At 34.4% G+C, this 17,210-nt stretch overlaps 1 pseudogene; it reads right to left on the bottom strand.

The window, feature by feature from the left end:
- Positions 1 to 11,192: 11,192 nt before the first annotated feature.
- Positions 11,193 to 12,485, bottom strand: LOC149147351 (nematode resistance protein-like HSPRO2 pseudogene; annotated as a pseudogene).
- Positions 12,486 to 17,210: the final 4,725 nt, after the last annotated feature.

The following is a 17,210-nucleotide window of genomic DNA, read 5'->3' as shown; positions in this document are numbered from 1 at the left end:
AGATGTGGGCATATACGGAAACTGGGCATATATGGAAACTGGGCATATACGGAAGATGTGTGCATATACGGAAACTGGGCATATACGGAAGATGTGCGCATATACGGAAACTGGGCATATACGGAAGATGTGGGCATATACGGAAACTGGGCATATACGGAAACTGGGCATATACGGAAGATGTGCGCATATACGGAAACTGGGCATATACGGAAGATGTGCGCATATACGGAAGATGTAGGCATATACGGAAACTGGGCATATACGGAAGATGTGCGCATATACGGAAACTGGGCATATACGGAAGATGTGCGCATATACGGAAGATCTAGGCATATACGGAAACTGGGCATATACGGAAGATGTGCGCATATACGGAAACTGGGCATATACGGAAGATGTGCACATATACGGAAGATGTGGGCATATACGGAAACTGGGCATATACGGAAGATGTGGGCATATACGGAAACTGGGCATATACGGAAGATGTGTGCATATACGGAAACTGGGCATATACGGAAGATGTGCGCATATGCCCAAACTGGGCATATACGGAAGATGTGCGCATATACGGAAACTGGGCATATACGGAAGATGTGCGCATATACGGAAACTGGGCATATACGGAAGATATGCGCATATGCCCAAACTGGGCATATACGGAAGATGTGCGCATATACGGAAGATGTGGGCATATATGGAAACTGGGCATATACGGAAGATGTGCGCATATACGGAAACTGGGCATATACGGAAGATGTGCGCATATACGGAAGATGTGGGCATATACGGAAACTGGACATATACGGAAGATGTGCGCATATATGGAAGATGTGGGCATATACGGAAACTGGGCATATACGGAAGATGTGTGCATATACGGAAACTGGGCATATAGGGAAGATGTGCGCATATACGGAAGATGTAGGCATATACGGAAACTGGGCATATACGGAAGATGTGGGCATATACGGAAGATGTGCGCATATACGGAAACTGGGCATATACGGAAGATGTGCGCATATAACGGATAAATATGTACTCACCCCGTACTTATTTGTACTAAAGGTTGAATCCATTGGGATAATATTATTGTGAGAGTATTTCAGCATCATTGAACACATCCACTTTGTTTGTATGCCTATGATAAAAGGGATATTTTCAACAAGATCATTGAACACATGCGCATATCTTCCGTAATCCTATGAGTTTCGAAGTGAAACTCGAATTTGGCCTATTTCCAAAACGTTTGACACACTACCAACCTTCTTTTCTAAAGATTCGATAGATTTCAGTGGTCATCGTCATCATCATATATATAATTTTTCATGGTTTAAATTGAATTTTAGAATGTATAAATGGATTCAACTCTTTGAAAATCCTTTTGAGCACTAGGATTACATAGATTATAGTCTCTGTAATTTGTTGTCTGCTATATCTTTTGTTGATATTTCTAATAACGTTACAGCATCATCAACACCTTCAAACTATTCCAACCTTCTGATGCCAAGAAATTCCTGGTGGTGGGTGTTCACATTATTGGATTTACATATTGGTAACTAGTTGATATGTAAAATTGGATACGTGTACAAAGTAATTTTTTTTTTTATCTTTGTGAACCTCATCTCCTTGGTGACTCCTCATGGCAGTTTTTTCCAAAGTCTGAACTTTCTTATTCTAGAACTGGTTTTAATATAAATGTAATTATAATTATGTACCAAATTTAAGCATGTTGTATTTTCTTTCCAAGGTATGGAAGTATAGGATTGTAATGTTGAATTTACATGTTATACACATTTTTTTGTAAGCATTTCAAGATGGTGTACAATTACACTGTCTAGATTTGTCCCCATTGTCCCCATCCTAGGATGAGATGATTTCCTTATCTCATACTGTCACAGTTTGGGCCTTGAATTTGAAATAGGCAAACAAAGCATGGGTTTGTTAGCAAATCAATAATGAAATGACACATTATACATGGTATCCAGGGTTTGTTAACAAATCAATAATGAAAAGACATGTTACCCATTATTTGTAGATGGATAGGTGGTCTCATTTAGATTGAGGTCTTATCTAAGGATCTATCCATATGTATGAAGTGTTTGAATCAATTCATCAATCTTGTCTCCATGAATCTATAAATTGTGCTCTCTTAATATTTCCCAAAAATAGATCTCGAATGGTCCACCCATCTGGAAATTTTGCTCTCTTAATATTTCCCAAAAATAGATCTCGAATGGTCCACCCATCTGGAAATTGTGCTCTCTTAATATTTCCCAAAAATAGATCTCGAATGGTCCACCCATCTGGAAATTGTGCTCTCTTGATATTTCCCACAGAGATGGTCCACTCATCTACAAATGGTAATTTGGAATGGAAAATTGTTTATTTGCCATTGGTGATAAGGTTTTATCTTCCAATATTACTTAATATAATGATAATTTCAAAATCTAATATGAAAATTATTAAATTTGGTTCAAATGATAATTTTAATGCAATACTTACCAATTATTTAATTTTTTTAATATGTAATGAGAGTGAATCCAATTCAATATGAAATGTTCTTCATCAAAAAATGATGAAATAATAAATTTACAATTTGCATTGAAGATGGATTTTCAATGAAGTATGAATTATTTCACACAGAATAATTTTCAAAGGAAGTTAAAAATTTATTTATTTATAATAATAATAAAATAATATTAAAAATAAAAATAAAATGATGGCGTAAGTTGTCCATTTTTAAATTTTTCTTCTATTTTAAATTTCTTTTGTATTATGGGATATGATTCATGTTAGAAATTGTTTCAGATAAATTTGATAACTTTGTAAAGTAAAAGGGTAAAGAATGGAGATGTAGAATGTAGAAGATATTTCTAATGATAAAATGGTAATTATATGTTTTATTTTTCAAAATTTTGTTTGCATTGATTTTTTTTTTATTTTTTTTTTTTATATATTGATCTTTTATATATCACGATTCTTCGAATTTATGCCTAACTAAGTTTCCTTTGCAACATCTAGTGCAATTGCTAGTTATAATTAAATTTTCATTTTTCAAAGGTTACACAACTTTATATGGGAAAATGCAATATCCATAACATTTCTTATTGGAATATTCACAAAAATGAATATTTGACTCAAGCAATGAAGACATTAGAAATTGCATTTTTCATTAAATAAATATGATATAATTTTAATATATTGAGAAAAAGTTTTTAAATTTTATTTCTAAAAATTATTGAAATATTCATAAAAATGAATATTTAATTTAAGCAATAAATACATTAGAAGTTACATTTTTTTTAAATAAATATGATATAACTATGATACAGTGAATGAAATAATTACATGTCATTCAACATTTCATTAATATTTTCCGAAATTTTTAAAACTTTTTATTAATAAGATTCATTATTAATATTAAATAGTTCTCTTTACCTCCCATCATCTTCAGGACCAAAAAAGACTTATGTAATATTAATAATAATACTTATTATTAAAAAGCTTTTTAGTAATTCCAAAAAGATGAATGAAATACTAAGTGATACTTATTATTCAATTATATTTTTATAAATGGAATTATAAAACTTTTCTAGATACATTATAGTTATGATCATATTTAGCTCCGGGAACCGGGTATTTTAATCTCTTTACTCTTAAAGTCAAATATGTCTTTACTGTTAAAGTCAAATGGGTATTTTAATCTCTTTACTCTTAAAGTCAAATATGTCTTTACTGTTAAAGTCAAATATTCGTTTTTGTTTTTGTTAGTATTTTAATGAGAAATGTTTTAGATTTCTCATTTTAACTTATAATGTTATATATAAAGAAAAAAACAAATCTTATTTTCAAAATTTCAAATAAATAAGAGAATAATCAACTCATAATCAAAAGTTTGAAAAAGAATATTGAATATTTTTATTTCCTTATTAAATAAACTTTCTCCAACAATCAATGAAGGTCCGTCCCAAAATACAATTATTAAAATTGGAGTCATTTGTGGATGTTTCAATATAACATAAGTTTTCGAACCATCGAAAAGATCAAACTATTGTATTTGTTTTATTAATTGTATTGTTTTCAATGGTTGGTTTAATTAATTGTTTTCAATTGTTTAATGGTTGGTTTAATTGATATTTGTTTTCAATACATTTGTAATTCACTATAATACTTTATTATTTTAATTCTAAAATGTTATCTAATTAAACATTAGTTAGAAAATCAAAAGAGGGATTCATTTGGAATAATGGGGAAGTCTATAATACATATTTTCCAACCATTGAAAAGCTCAAATAATTATTTTGAAGGATGGTTTAATTGATATTACAAGGTTAGTTGAAGCACTTAACTTATAAACTTGATAATTTGTAACTAATAAAAACAAAATCCGTTACAACTATTCATCAAAAAGTAATGTAACATTGATAGAATATAACATCGCATCCACATAAGGATTTAAAATTCAATGGAGATGTTGTCATAAACACAAATATAAATTTATGTATTTTTTATTCAAAATAGGTCCAACTATACATGTTTCTTTTTTACAAAATAGAACTTCATTTCCAACATAAATAATGGAATCTCATGCCCATCAATGACATAATGGAAAAACAACATCATGATCGATCTACCGTATGGGTCTCTAAGTCACCCTCGTCCCATGAGGCACTCCCAGGTGGATTTCCAAATTGATGTCTCTGCAAAAAATTACAATAATCAATTAGTTGTAAAAATTGAAAGGCATATAATCAATTTCATTAATTCATGATGATATTTTGATCAAATACTCATTCTCACCGTGAGGATTTGAGGCAATGGAGAAGACAACCCTTCCTGGGTAGATGGCGGAGCACTTGGTGACAGATATAGGCATGGTTCAGGGGCGCTGGATAAAGGCATGGTGGATGTGAAATAGGGAAAAGGTAGTGGGTGCGGGCGACGATACACCCCCACCGGTTGTACAATAGTGGGAAGCACTGTAGGCCGGGGGATTAACCTAGGGGGGGAAATTGGAATGTTAAGGGTGGACGATTGAAAAAATGAGAATGGTGGATGATTGAAGGGTAGGGGTGAGCATTGGGAAGGTATTACAGAGGTGGTTATAGGCATGGAAGAATTTGTGGAGGAAAGAGGTGGTGGGTGTGGGCGATGATACATCTTAATTGGTTCAACAATAGGGGGGAGCACCCTTGGGGAGGATATTGGGGTGTTAATCGCTGAAGCAGTGTTCCCAATGCTAGATCTTTTTTCGGTAGCATGTTCATCGAATAAACGAATTCGACAACTTGGAATGTTGTGAGATGTGGGTCCCTCAGCTGTAACAATAAAAATAGTTCGTATAGTCATGCAAATGTGTTGAACATGATAATATATCGCATTTAACGTAAAACAATGCATAGCATGACATTTCCATACCAATATTGGGTATAATAGAATCTTGAATTATCTCAGGCGCGTGGTCCATATTTCCTTGTTTTTGAGAAGATGACTCCAATTGTTCATCCATTCTTTTTTTCCTTGCATGAACTCGTCCAACCCTTTCAAATTGTAGTATATTTGTCCCTGACTTTGACTTGCGACCACATCGCCTCTTTTTATTTACTGGACTCAAGAAACTATGTTTTCTCTTGGTAGTGATCTTGGATGGAGTTATAGTATTGAAAAACATTTTGTTGTATTCTTGACATGCTTTGTCTACCAAGTTGTTCAATGCATATGCCTGTTCCAAATTTGTAGGTATTATGGATCTCAATTTCTCAAGAGTTGATGAGTTAACACGTTCCATCTCATCATGTTCAGAGAATGCACTATCTTGTCGTACATTGGTCGATTCAACATTGTATGAGAAATTCTCTAAATTATCAATGCTTGTTTCATTATGATAATTCAGATTGGGAGGAGAATCAAAGCATGGAAAAAGCTCTGTTTGGATTTCTGGGACCAATATAGGTGTTTCATTCAAATCAAATAAAATTCTAGGCCTTTCTGTCGTGGGATCAGTGACACCAGGTGCTACATTTTCACCCAAAATAGTGTTACTCACTAACATCTCAACTTTCAATACATGTTTACAGATATTTCCATTTAGGGCCCAATTGCAATTGCAGAAGTGTAGATTAGAACCCTTATATATGACATTGTACCAAATGTCACGAGTATCCTTATTTTGGCTACGAACCCAGTAGTCATTACTCTTTTCATCAGGCACACAATCTTCATTTGGGATTTTCTTAGCTCTACACTTGGATGAATTCAGTTGTTCCTGTATTTTTCTGGGTCGTACAAAACCAGCTTCTTTTAAACGGTGCATATGATTGTAAAATAATACAACCTTTGTCAACAAAACATAGATTAACCAATCAACCCTTCTGTGGCATGCATTGTTCTTCTCACACAGGTACCTTTCCTTGATATATCGATGGTAAGATTCAATGGCGTTGTTCGTATCTTGATTTGAATGTGGAAAATTTCTATATGCTTTTGCCCACATATCTGTAGAAAGAAATTTATTAGTTATATATTAATAAGTATACATATGACATGAAAAATAGAGTCATTATAACCACCAATAAGAAGCTTACATATTTTGTTGTTGGACAGCCAAGTATTTCTAAAATATTCCAAAAAAAAAAATTGTTCACTGAATTCTTCAAATAAGCTTTCAACTTTCTTTCGCACAGATTCATCATCTTTACACATGTGCATGATTTCACCTAATCCACGAAAAATGCGTATTTGGTTTTCCCTCCCTTTGACCTTGTTTCCAACATTTTTCAACCATGCACGACGAACATGCCACACACATAATAATACTTTGCACTTGATCGTAGACCTGCAATAACATAATTTTTAGTGAGATTATACATTAACAATATTTTTTATGCCTCTTGTAAAAATAATAAACACATCACCTCAATGCTTCAATTTCAGTAGTAGCATCATCCGTGATGAAGGCAAGAACATGCCAATCTGGTCGCTCTTTGTTTCCAATTGCAAGTAAGGCCAACATCCATTTAGAAAGATCAGCTATAGTGTTGCGTGATGATATCACCCAAGCTATTGGAACCCCATTGTGATGTTCGTCGAAAACCATTAAGGTGTAAAGTTGATACTGCATTACAAAAAATATGCATAATTACATTTATATAAGATACATGCATTAATATGAGGTTAAATAAATGAATTGGATTTAGGATAAATATGTACTCACCCCGTACTTATTTGTACTAAAGGTTGAATCCATTGAGATAATATTATTGTGAGAGTATTTCAGCATCATTGAACACATCCACTTTGTTTGTATGCCTATGATAAAAGGGATATTTTCAACAAGATCTTGTTTTTGGTAGAAGAAAAAACTCTCTGGGTTTTCCTTGTACCAGCACTCCACACTCTTTGGATCACTTTGATCTTTAACATACTCTAGCCTTATGATATCATTGTAAATGTTACTTATATCTTTTTTTGTCATGTAGGTATCTCGAAGTATCCCTGTGTATAACTCACTGGATCCATCCTTCACATCAGAGATGAACTTGTCCCATATCATTGTAGCATTAAAACCTCTTTTAACGAAATGTTGGACTGTAGATCGCATATGCCAACTTAAATGTGGTGCATAATTGAATCTCATGGACCTTCCGATTGCATCTGTCCCATGACAAATAACATTGGATTCATCAATATGTCTACATGCAGTATATATTATTACAGCATCATCTGGTCTCATCACAAGTCGTCGCACAAAGAAGTGACATTGGCAACCAACTTTAATACTTTCATGTCGATTGCGGGTTGTCTTTGGATCTGATGATGCACTCCTAATTCTCTTTGTCGACTGTGGACCATATGAACACCAATAACTGTACATAAAAAAATTACTGCAAATTAGATATAATATTTATGCATATTGAAAAAATTACACATATCTTGAAAAAGCATATAGAGACTCACACACTGTACTCCAAGAATGTTGAGTAATTGGTGACTTTGATATCCTCTATTTTTTTACTTCGATGATTCTTAAGAAGAAATTGGGTGGGTGCACTTTCATTTGATTCCTCTCCACTTATGAAATCATCAAGTCGACAATATGGAATAACTGCAACTTGGTCCCCCTCAATCTCTGTCCATGTTAAGTCTTCTGCTGAAAATTGTATCATATCTTCCGGGTCTTCAACTTCCAACTCGTTAATCCTCCCCCACTTATTCATTCTTAAAATACCTATACAAATTGCATTGAAAATAATTTAGCTTGAGTAAATAATATGGTCTTGATCAATGCATAGCGTACTAAGCATGGAAGTCTCATTTTTTAGTAAATAATTTATACTTTTCACGTAAACCACTTTGGGATTAAGTAATATTCAGGGGATCTTAGATGACATTGTACGATAACTAAGATCATAAGAAATTGGGTCATTAATAAGCTTAAATATCTCTGACAAATTTAGACTAACCCATGCATGACATATGAATTCTTTCTGGAGGTGGGGCCACCATGTTATTGTCGACGGGCGACTTGTGATGAGTCGCTGCGCTGGAATTGGTCAAAGGGAACTGCCTAACACTGACACATAAGATGGTGCGTTAATGGGTCCCTTCAAATAGGGATGAAAGGGAGAGACATAAAACCTGTCCCCAACAAACCCCCAATATCAAGAGTAATAAGCTTGAAGATTACCAATGCTAGGGAATTCCAAGGTTAATAACAAATGAACAAAACAAGGCTCTGATACTGGGGTTGACCTTGGGGTACATATTGAGGCTGGGGTTGACCTTGAGGAATGTATTGTACCACAGGTATATACTGTCCTTGAGGTTGCCCCCCAGACGCAATTTGTGTCCTCACCCCGAATTCTATGGGATGTCCTCAACAATTCGGCCACGGAAACAATCTCAGGAGACTGGCCCCGAAGTCTACGGGACTGTCTCGGTAATTCCGCCACAGTTAAAGACTTTTAACTACTGCACACGCAAACAAAGTAAAATCTCAAAGCAAACTGCCTAAAGTCTCTAAAGAACCAAACAAATTTGAAGCACACGCCTAAAGAATCTAGGGCATCAAACCAAGCACAAACAGTAGCCTTCCGGACCGAAAGCGCTAGTTGGAGATGAAACCCAACATCGCCGGATTCAGTACAGAAGTGGCGGGTGGAACAGTTACCCCGGCAACCTGCTTAATGAATAGACCGGCACAAGTTCCTCCACTTTAACCGTCTCAAGTGAAGTGAACCCCCCGGAAAATCCAAGTGAGTCTAGCCGACGTCTGCTCCAGGTACAGTGGGATCTTCCCTCCACCGTCACCTCGGTAGAATCCTAAAGATTATGGTCACTAAGGTTACCAACAGCAACAAGTATACCTGGGGGAACAGTCTACACTCCGACAGCACGCAAGGGCAGAGTATCAAGCTCAATCCCCTTGCCGGCTCCTTGACAATAATCCAAGGTTTACCGACAAGCGACCCCTGGCTCCTCGACAATGGTTAATCCGAGGTTTACCATTTGTAATACGTGCGTGTCTGGCGTCGTTCCCAACGAGGGAGGATTGATCCCCTCACTGGTTCGGACACGAGCCCGTGCTTCTCCTTTAAGAGGAGCTTTCCCAGAGTATAAATGAAACAACTGGATTTAATCTATCACAAGATAAGCTACTTGTTTGGTTTTGTTGTCTTGGAGAGTTTATTACTCTCCTACTCCAAGACACTAGCCTGATCTATATTGGTGTTTCAGAGCCCTAGTAAATAAAAAGTTACTAAGTTGATTTTACTTTAAGCGTTAATTTTATGGCTTTCTTAAGACAAAAGGTAGTGGAGATGAAACTGGTGGTGTGTAGACTCGACTCTCAACCACTACAAATATGCACCTAAGATGATTTACACTACTTTTCTTTTTCAATGAATCTCCTAGCTAAGAGAGTTGGAAGAATGCAAATTTTATAGAAAACAACTTTCTTAACAAAGACAATCAAAGAAACAATTTTCTTTATCTTTTCAAAACATGCAACTCATGACCACTAATTATTCACGAAATTTCCTTTTTCTTCAAAAGATTACAAATGCTACCAAAGCAAACTTTGTTTCCAAAAGAATTTTTGTATTTTTCCTATATTAATCAAGCATGTAAAACTATTTATCAAAAATCAAATTTAACAAATCTAAGACAATCAAATCAAAATCACTCAAAATTAAAACTAAAGGCAAAATTTATACCTTTACCATAAATTCAGTTAAATTAAATGACATCTTAAGCAATAACACAAGGCCATGTGCAAGAAAATTAAAGTAGAGTATGAAGAAGTATCAGAGTACTTTGTAAAATAAATGTAGAGATAAAAAACTATACTAATTATATGTTATTAGTCAATCTGAACTGCATTATCTAATATTTTTTCTCAAAACTTTGGAAATGAGTGGATATTTATGGTAGGAATGTAGCTTGAATATGATATAGATTTAATACATTAAATTTTTTATGATACATTCCATTAAATAAATTCAATAATCTAAAATTATAATTATCTCAATTTCACACAGTGAATTAAAAAATCTTAAAAAACAAAAAATCTAATAAAAAAAAAAAAAAAATTGCATCAAAAAAATTATGATGCATTCCATTAAATAAACTTAACAAATTATAATTATAATTATCTCAGTTTCACACACTGAATAAAAAAATCTTAAAAAAATGTATAAAAATAACAGCATTAAACTACATTTCATGTTAAAATTTATAATGAATTATATAAATATCATTAAACTCATCATAAAATTTAGGTAAAGAATTAAAAAATTAAAAAAAGAAACAACTCGTAAAATTTAATAATTTTAATAATTACCTTTTTAATTTTGGACAATCTTTTACACTATTTAACGAAGGAGGAATTGCACACTATGAATCCTTAGTATCCTATCCATGTTGGAGAGGGAAAAAAAAAAAAAAAAAATCCCAAATTTCTACCACTGTTCTATTGATTGGTCCTACTGATGGGGATGAACAAAAATGAGTATAATCGTATATCCAATATAATTCTATGTATAGTACTCAAAACTGTCAATGTAAAAAGTGTATGTATGTATTTGGGGTAATACATTGAAAAACTGAAAGCACTATTCTTTCTCTTGTACATTTCACTTGATTTGTCTGTAGATCTTCCAGTGTACCATCCACCATAGTTGTAACTTTTAGTGCCAATAGTAACCCAAAAATGTCTTTGCACCATCCACACTGGGGAAATAAGGTGGTTCAAAATATATATGACGTAGGGCATCACAAGCACCTAGATATGATGGACCCTTCATTTCAGTGCTACCCATGGTTGTTACTACCAGCTGCTGATATGAGAAGAAAAACCTTTTCACCGCGGCTTCTATTGCCTGGAAGGCCAACAGAACATGTATTGTTGCAACATTGTAAGCACCTGAAGTGTTATGTGAGCGCAGTCCATGTGAATGAAACAAATGCATAAGTGCCTCCTGGAGCCTTGGTCCACCCTTTGGATCAGCCTCAACACCGATGACTTTGGGCACCAGATGCCTTAGTTCCTTGCATGCATTTGTAAGGTCTCTAAGGGGGGCAGACCGAAGGCAATATGCACCTGCAAGCGTACTAGTGCTGCTAATTGCCAACTGGTGTTTAAGGCAAAGGAAATCATCTGGGTCCATCACTAGAAGCAAATTCACAATTTCTGTGAGCATGTTCCACATCCTTTCAACCATCCAACAGTCTGTGGATGCTCCTACGAAATCCCCAGAGTCTATTCTTTCATATACTCTCTGCAACAATTCTTGGCCTACAAATACCCACGCCTCAAAGATCTGGAGGACATTGCAAATTATGGCATCTTCTAGATTATGGAACTGTTTATGTTGTTTTAAAGAGTGCAAATATCTTGGCTTGCAGATTCTATCATATTCAAGAAGAGGCTTACCTGACATATTTGGTTCCCCCAGACCTAAAGTGAAGGGAGTCCTCTGCATATGGCCTTCAATGGCAAGCCATATTCTAGAAACCATAGCTTCAGCGCTTTTCCATGTACCCAAACGAGGAAGTAAGCTCTCTTCACTTGTTCTGCTAACCACAGGTAAAGCACCAGGTCTCTGCCATACCTCATGGAAAACTTTCCATGAGAGAACACCACTACTTACTGACAACTGAAGAGTGGGAACCTGCTTGTCATTTTCACAAATCATTGAAATCAACTCAATCTCGGAACTAATTAAGGATTCAAGCCTTCTCTTCCATTCCTCTTTGTCAATGTAAGTCCTTGTGTCACAGAGGACAGACGAAACAAACTGAAAAGTAATCTCCAATGACTGTAAGGCAGCCTTTACCAACCCCTCTCTAGACCAACCAGGCCATTCCTTGAATTTCCACATGGCACTGAGCTCGGGGAGATGCACATACTGCTCGTAACCCGCACACTCCATGGGGGAGGGCTCTATGGATTCTTCAACAAAGGCAAAATAGGATGCCATTTTTTTACAGGACATATTTTTTCCCTGCAAACATAACGAGGAGAGTAAAGACACTAATGCTCTCCATATACCATAATCTAAAAAGAACAACATAATAATAGAATAAACACTAAAATACATTTTAAACACTAAAATTTTGAAAACTGGAATAGAATAAAATGTTCTTAAATCCTTGATATATTTAAAAAGCCATAATATATCAAAAAGCTATATATAATACGTTACTGGACAAAAAACATATCTATTTGTTGCAACTCAACTTTTTATGTAGATGATAAAAACTCAACACATAAATAATGAAAAGAGTTAAATAATGTCAACACATAAATATATATTTTTCCAGTTAACAAAGTGAATAGATATAAGCTAAATATACGGTGGTTGGTCTGTTGGCACTTAAATTCTGAGCACATTACTGTTTATGTAATACAAATAAATCAAACTATTTTTAACTTTCACCATTTTTATTTATCTAAAACTAAAATGCATCGAATTTTTTTTTTTGTCATGTGGTTTTAAACCTTCATGAGTAATTTTTTTTGTTTCTACTATATTTTGCCATGAATTATTTCCTCTTTATTATTTAAGGCTTTATGTAGTTGCAATATTTTCGGGCAACATAAGACTTACCTTGGTGCTGAGCCACTCCGCTACTCTGCCATTGCAAAATTTTCTCTAGCAAAGAATATGAATGGCACCTGAAAACAAAATCAACCGCTGCACAATGACATATGCGAGGGGCATCTTTTGGCAGAGGTAGATATGAGAAACTCACGGTGAAGGGAACGTTGAGGTGGTACGCATGCGATGCCAAGTTGGGATAAATTATGTTAGACTAGATAAGAATAGGGAGAGTTCCACTTCTGCAATGTAGAGAGTGTTTCTTTGACTAGTAAATCTTCCCATAAAAAAAATAGGTTTTAGAAAAATATGCGATAGCTTGTTGGTGCTCCATAGAGCAGCAGAAAAAGACACGAGATTGTGGACACAAAACTAGTGGTTCAAATTATTAATTAGAGTATTTATGATATCATGAAAGCGAGATATAAATGTGGAATAAGATATGAAGATAATTGTGATATATTCTATTCATAAAGATATACATTTATATAATTATACAATTTTTTATGATCATTGATTTCATATTCTATGGTCTCTCGGACTTTACTAATGATTCAACCTTCACCACACCAACCCTTAGCCAATTAGATGTCCAACAACTCACCCTCATTTATTAAAATTTATTAAAAAAAATCATTCTTCATGCTCTGCTCACTAGAGTTAACAAATTTATTTTTCATAACAAATTTGCATGATGATGAATATCACCCAGGTATTCTTTCAATTGGAGGAACAATGTTCATGAATTTCTAGCGTACAATTAAATGGTGGAGTGCACGCATTTCTGTTGGCTCGTTAATGAATCATACAATTGAGTTGAAAGGATGCAAAATTTATGATTTTGAAAGTTTCCATTGCCTGCTAGAAAAAGCAGAAGCTCATCCGGTTATTCACCAAAATTTGTGGGTATTTGTTACATGTATACTTACATTCCACTGGAAACCCTAATATAGTTTGTAGTCATTCTGAAAATGGACCCTGAGACTATGTGAGCTTTGGTTAGAACACCTAAGAGTTCCAGGTATGTTATCAACAATGCCCGATTGAACCAGATGACAGGGAAATATGCGACATCGACCTGGAAACCGGATGGAATGTAGCTACGAGCTGGGGAGATATTCTGTTGTTGTTGGATAGAAGACAGTCATGCAGGTCTTTCTTTTATTGACGTGATGGAAATGGAATAGCATCCTAATTTAGAGCTGACCAGTTTACAGGGAATCAACATGAAAGGTACTCCCGAAATACCACTTGTTTCAAGCTGCGAAGAGTTCAAATGAAACATAAAGTGGAGCCCGAAACGCCATTTGTTTTGAGGGTACAAATCACATACAAGAGAGGATTTACAGGGCGGATTAACTTAATAAGCAGTCAAAAATATATGTTTTACAGTGTAAATTCCATTACAGTATATATTTTGGAACACAATTTAACTGTCTTTAAAAATGACTATTAATTAATTAACTTCCGTTTGCTAAAAACTAGAACGAGTGCATCCACCATTTACTGAAGATGTAGCAGCACTAACCTTGCAAACCGCTGCTCTCGATAACCAGTTGCCAGGTGCTCCAGGTCTGCTCTGTTCTGTTCGCCGAATTGAACTGCAGATAATGTTCTGCCGGGACTTTGAAGGCCGGAGGAGGTTGGTGAGCTCTCCCGTCCAGCATTAATCCTTATGTGAGTGGAGGCCACGCGCTATTGATTCGGCGGATCCATACTTCATCAATACGATGCCATCAATACGATGTGAGGGGAACTGCAAGTTTGGCGGCGGGCAGGGTCGCTAGGGGCTTTTTGCTGGGCAGCCGGAAAGGTATGGTCCATGCCGTCGCCGGGCTCTGTGAGACTCTGACAGAAGTACCCTCCATAGCATTAACTTTGCTATGGAGGTGGAAATAGGAATTCCCTTAAACTACGGCATTTACTACCATTACATGCGTACACATGTACGGAGGAAAATTTCCCTATAAAGTAATTAATGCGGTGGGGCTACCACGGCGGCTATGAATGTAGAATCTACAATGGACCCAAACTCCACATTCATCCAAATAACATCGAATTTCTAAATCATGAAGGTACTGCTCCCATCCACGGAATCTCAAAAGCGTGCTGACACACGGCAATGTCGAGTTGTCAACAGTCAGACAGACAGCATCCAGTGCATGGAATCTATAAAGCGAGATACGACACACAGCATCCGCTCCGCCGTCTTCTCCCGTTAATTGTTGAGAGATTCCGTTATCGGAATCTATCTTTGACTTGTCTGACATGCATGATCAAATTTGAATTACTCCAACGCCACTCAAAAGTCTCCAGTCTCATTTATGGATCAAATCAGGAAGGGATATACTTTTTAAAGTATAAAACTGAAAATTAATTTAAAATTGCATATCTATACCTATTCTTTTTTAATGAAACATATCGTGTTAGTTCATCTTGGTGATACCTTTGTTACTTGGTGATTTTTTTTTCCGAAGGTGGCAAAACCTATCAAACTCAGGTGTCAAACCAACAGTGAGGACAGCCATCTCTGGCTGCTATCCGCGAATGTCGGTTTGACTCATCACTGTTATCAAGGAAAACCACGCCACCTGTAATAACCCGCTGGTGGTCCGTAAGGGAGCAGGCTTTCACTCCTGCCAGATGCCTCTGGGTCTTGGGCCGTTAACCTGTTTGGTGATTTGGTCGAAGGCCTAAAAAAATAATAAACAATTATTGTTATTTTGTAAAAAAATAAGTTTTATATTTTCAGTTTGTTGTAGATATCTTTTTGAAACTATTATCCTTTAAACTCCTCATTTTTATGAGAGGAGGTTCTCTGGAACCAGAACGGAACTATTGTATCCCTGAACAAAGAACAAAGAAGTGCATTTTTAATTGTCACACTGTGATGCATATTAATGCAAGTATATAGTTTTGATTTGATTTACTTCATTTATTTATTTATTTAATTTTCATGGTCATGCAATTATTTTGTTAAATTTTTTGATTTAGGAAATTTATGAAGTTGTTTGTTAGATAGTTTGATCTGGTTAGCAATTCTTTCATTTGTATTTATTGTAACCTAATAGTAAATTGATTATTCTCATTTAGTAACTTGTGTTCTAAGAAGAATATATCAATTTTGATATTCTTTTACTTAGAAGATTGACCATTTTTCCATTTGTATTTATTGTAACCTAATAGTAAATCGATTATTCTCATTTAGTAACTTGTGTTCTAAGAAGAATATCTCAATTTTGATATTCTTTTACCTAGAAGATTATCATGTTAACTACAATATCATTCTTTATACAAGTTTGTTACAATGTTGTTATAACAGACTATATTTGTGTTTCATTTATATTGATTATGTCTAGGTGACTAATTGGTTTGATTCATTGGTCATTGATAAAGATATAAGATCATTTAGAGCAATATCATTTACTATGGTTCTTCTTTTTTGTTTAAGTCTTGGCCAAGTAAGAGTTAGAAAGTATTAGACTAGATAATTCTTTTTATTTCATTCCTTAATGTAAAAACAAGAAAATATAGTAATATTTTATTTATCTTCCATAATAAGTTTCTTTTATTGTCACAATTACTTGTTCTGCTTTTAATTACATTAAGAAGTAAGTTTTTCCTCTTAAAATAAAAAATTAAGAACAAAATTTAGCTTTTACTTCTAAATTTAGTTGTGCAATTGATTTAGAATATTATCATTCTTTTTTTTTCTAGCTAGTTACACTATGTTCTAGCCTTATTTTTTTATTGTGTCACAACACTATAAATGTTAATATATGATATTTTAACCTTGTAACATTAGTGATTGTACTATTCATTTTAATTCTAATCTATAAATAGAATACATAAATTAGAATTATTTATAGGTTATTAGGCATAGATTATTTCATTTCACAAAGTTAAAATTAACTTAAATATTATTTTAGTTATATATATATCTATATATATATATATATATATATATATATATATATATATATATATATATATATATATGTTGGTATAGGATCATTGTAGTTTAGATTAGGATTAGGATAGTTTATTTTGAGTTCAATCCTTCTACGGGAGGAAGGATCCAATGCCAACAGAGTTGTTAAACCG

This window comes from Pinus tabuliformis, chromosome 9, assembly GCF_031772625.1.
Source record: "Pinus tabuliformis cultivar Carrire ecotype Pingquan chromosome 9, CPIR1, whole genome shotgun sequence".
Taxonomy (NCBI): domain Eukaryota; kingdom Viridiplantae; phylum Streptophyta; class Pinopsida; order Pinales; family Pinaceae; genus Pinus; species Pinus tabuliformis.
Note: the sequence above shows the minus strand (reverse complement) of the source record. Positions and strands in the feature narration are given on the sequence as shown.